This window comes from Staurois parvus, unplaced genomic scaffold (genome assembly GCF_062004578.1).
Source record: "Staurois parvus isolate SC_StPar_1 unplaced genomic scaffold, SC_StPar_1.0 ptg001051l, whole genome shotgun sequence".
NCBI lineage: Eukaryota > Metazoa > Chordata > Amphibia > Anura > Ranidae > Staurois > Staurois parvus.
Window position 1 is genome coordinate 1,468,250 of NW_028318847.1, and position 4,054 is coordinate 1,472,303.

Here is a 4,054-nt window from a genome sequence, read left to right on the forward strand (position 1 = left end):
TTTTTATGACAGAAATGAGAAAATATCTTTTTTTTTCAAAATTTTTGGTCTTTTTTTGTTTATAGCGCCAAAAATAAAAAATCCAGAGGTGATCAAATACCACAAAAAGAAAGCTCTGTTTGTTTGAAAAAACAAATGTCATTTATGTACAAAACTGCATGACCAAGCAATTGTCAGTTAAACTAGCACAGCGTCGTATAGCAAAAAATGCCATAAATTTCAATATCTATAACAGTCTGTTGACGCTATAAAACTTTCACATAAACCAATAAACACTTATTGGGATTTTTATTACCAAAGGCAGAAAAGAAAAAACATTGTTTTTTTTTCCCCAGCATTTTTGGTCTTTTTCTATTTACAGTTTAAAAGAAAAAAACCCAGAGGTGATCAAATACCACCAAAAGAAAGCTCTATTTGTGTGAAAAAAAAGACAAATTTCATTTGGGTACAGCATTGCATGGCCGCGCAATTATCAGTTGAAATAGCACAGCTCCAAATAGCAAAAAAATGGCCTGGTCAGGAAGGGGGGGGGGGTAACTCGGAGGGCAAGTGGCCGAGTGTATTTTTTACTGAAAAGTTTTGTTTGATAACCAACTGTGCAAATATCATGTGACATAAATTGCAACAAACATTTTATTCTGCAGGGCCTCTGCTTTCAGAAAATATATAATTTTTAAAGATTATTTCAAGTTCAGAAATTCAGCCACCATGTAAAATGTGCTGGCATACAAAAAGGTAAATCTAACAAGGTGCATGCCACCTTGTGGACTGATTTCTTTTGTATACATCCGACAGTTTTAAGGAGCTCCGGGGGTAGAGATTTAACTACACAACTGACGTTCTGCAAGGAGAGATGCTGCTTTCTCATACAGCAGCAGTTCTGCTTGCCCCTCCCATCTGCTCCCCATTCACAGTAGTGGATGGTTTTCACACAATACACGGTGCTTTGTGATTGGGCAAGAGGAGAGGTTGGGAGGGCAGAGTGACTGCAGACAACTCTGCTGCTGCAGGAGCTGAGACCTGATGGTCCAGCATTCGAAGTATACTGATAGCTGTAATCCCTGCATGAAATGTAAGTTGTAAAATTAACCACCTCAATACTGCTGTACATATTAATAAAAGACCTGGTATTGAGGGGGTTATACTGGGACATATAAAGAAACCCTCAACGGCTGTCCAGCCTGTCCTGGGAGTGGTACACCAGCTCCTGCCGTACCCCCTACATAACATATGACAGGAGGGAGGCGCATCCAAAAGAAAGTCACTACAAAAACCCATAAAGAAAAAAAGGACACAGCACCTCAATGGCTAATGAACAGAATACAGTGGGGCAAAAAAGTATTTAGTCAGCCACCAATTGTGCAAGTTCTCCCACTTACAAAGATGAGAGAGGCCTGTAATTGGCATCATAGGTAGACCTTAACTATGAGAGACAAAATGAGAAAAAAGTCCAGACAATCACATTGGCTGATTTGGAAAAAATGTATTTGCAAATTATGGTGGAAAATAAGTATTTGGTCACCTACAAACAAGCAAGATTTCTGGCTCTCACAGACCTGTACCTTCTTCTTTAAGAGGCTCCTCTGTCCTGCACTCATTACCTGTATCAATGGCACCTGTTTGAACTTGTTATCAGTATTAAAGGCACCTGTCCACAACCTCAAACAGTCACACTCCAAACTCCACTATGGTGAAGACCAAAGAAAAGGACACCAGAAACAAAATTGTAGACCTGCACCAGGCTGGGAAGACTGAATCTGCAATAGGCAAGCAGCTTGGTGTGAACAAATCAACTGTGGAAGCAATAATTAGAAAATGGAAGACATACAAGACCACTGATAATCTCCCTTGATCTGGGGCTCCACGCAAGATCTCACCCCGTGGGGTCAAAATGATCACAAGAACGGTGAGCAAAAATCCCAGGACCACACGGGGGGACCTAGTGAATGACCTGCAGAGAGCTGATACCAACGTAACAAAGGCTACCAGCAGTAGCACACTACGCCGCCAGGGACTCAGATCCTGCAGTGCCAGACGTGTCCCCCTGCTTAAGCCAGTACTTGTCCGGGCCCGTCTGAAGTTTGCTAGAGAGCATTTGGATGATCCAGAAGAGGATTGGGAGAATGTCATATGGTCAGATGAAACCAAAATAGAACTGTTTGGTAGAAACACAACTCGTCGTGTTTGGAGGAGAGAGAATGCTGAATTGCATTCAAAGAACACCATACCTACTGTGAAGCATGGGGGTGGCAACATCATGCTTTGGGGCTGTTTCTCCGCAAAGGGACCAGGACGACTGATCCATGTACAGGACAGAATGAATGGGGCCATGTATCGTGAGATTTTGAGTGCAAACTTCCTTCTATCAGCAAGGGTATTGAAGATGAAACGTGGCTGGGTCTTCCAACATGACAATGATCCCAAACATACCGCCTGGGCAACGAAGGAGTGGCTTCATAAGAAGCATTTCAAGGTCCTGGAGTGGCCTAGCCAGTCTACAGATCTCAACCCCATAGAAAACCTTTGAAGGGAGTTGAAAGTCCGTGTTGCCCAGCGACAGCCCCAAACCATCACTGCTCTAGAGGAGATCTGCATGGAGAATGGGCCAACATACCAGCAACAGTGTGTGCCAACCTTGTGAAGACTTACAGGAAACGTCTGACATCTGTCATTGCCAACAAAGGATATATAACAAAGTATTGAGATGAACTTTTGATATTGACCAAATACTTATTTTCTAGCATAATTTGCAAATAAATGCTTTCCAAATCAGCCAATGTGATTGTCTGGATTTTTTTTCTCATTTTGTCTCTCATAGTTGAGGTCTATCTATGATGCCAATTACAGGCCTCTCTCATCTTTGTAAGTGGGAGAACTTGCACAATTGGTGGCTGACTAAATACTTTTTTGCCCCACTGTATGTTATTTGGATGTAAATAATGAGCATAACAGTGCACATCCCATACATTCCCTCCTCCCCACCACCTGCCCCCAACCACAATGGAACCCCCCCCCCCAAAAAGGTATGAACCCACCCCAACCAACACCCTTACCCACCCCCCCCCCCCCCCAGGACACCCCCAACCACCCAAGAGCAAATCTCCCCTCCTCTCCCCCCCACACACACATTCTCCCTACTCTCTAAAGAAAGATGCAGGTGACAAGGACCAGCCCTCCACACCTCTCCCTGTCTTCCCTCACTATGCAGATGGAAACTCCCTGAAGACCCTGCTGTAATAAGGCTGTGAAACAAAATAATGCACAAGGAATGTCAATTCCTGCTGTGATAGATGCTGTAAACCAGATCTCAATGACCCAGCAATATCAGTTTCACAGAATATTCCAATGGAGGAAAGCAGCAAGGCAACTATGTGCCAAATGAAGGTTCTCGTGTAACTCAGTCTGTAGTGCGCTCAACTCCTCCTGTGTTCACATGAGTATTATCAGAGATTCAAAAAGGACATATAGTCAGCTACCCTGGTAGCTGATTGACTTTGAAATCCATAGGCCGTAAGAGAAGTCCATCACTCAATGCAACAGATAATAGGAACAGTCTCACCAAGTGGATCTCAAGACACCTGTGCTGGTGAAGTATCATGCAGTCCCAGGTAGCGATATGTTGGGTTGAGACAGGACAGCCTGCAGCACGATATGTAGTATGCATACAGCAGGTCATGAGAGCCAGCGTGCACTCCAGCTACTCAGCAGGGGATAGCACATTGAGGGAGGACGCGATCCCTTCTGCCTACATTTCCCCCCTCCCATTAACTGGGGCTTCTCCAGTGCGGAGCTAAGGACTGGATGGCTGGAATGCCTATATATCTACATCATTGCACTATATTCCACCTCTTAAAGCAATGTAGATATATAGGCATGCCAGCCATCCAGTCCTTTGCTACGCCCTGAAGAAGCCCCAGTTAGTGGGAGGGGCGAAACATGTAGGCGGAAGGGATCACATCCTCCCTCCATAAACATATCCTGTTCATTAGCCATTGAGGTGCTGTATCTTTTTTTCTTTGGTGGTTTTTGTAGTGGTTATACTGGGACAACAACC

At 44.0% G+C, this 4,054-nt stretch overlaps 1 protein-coding gene across 1 annotated transcript in view; it reads right to left on the reverse strand.

The window, feature by feature from the left end:
* Positions 1 to 4,054, reverse strand: part of SART1 (spliceosome associated factor 1, recruiter of U4/U6.U5 tri-snRNP) — a 78,989-nt gene that overhangs the window by 70,491 nt on the left and 4,444 nt on the right. The gene's annotated exons all lie outside the window — the stretch shown is intronic.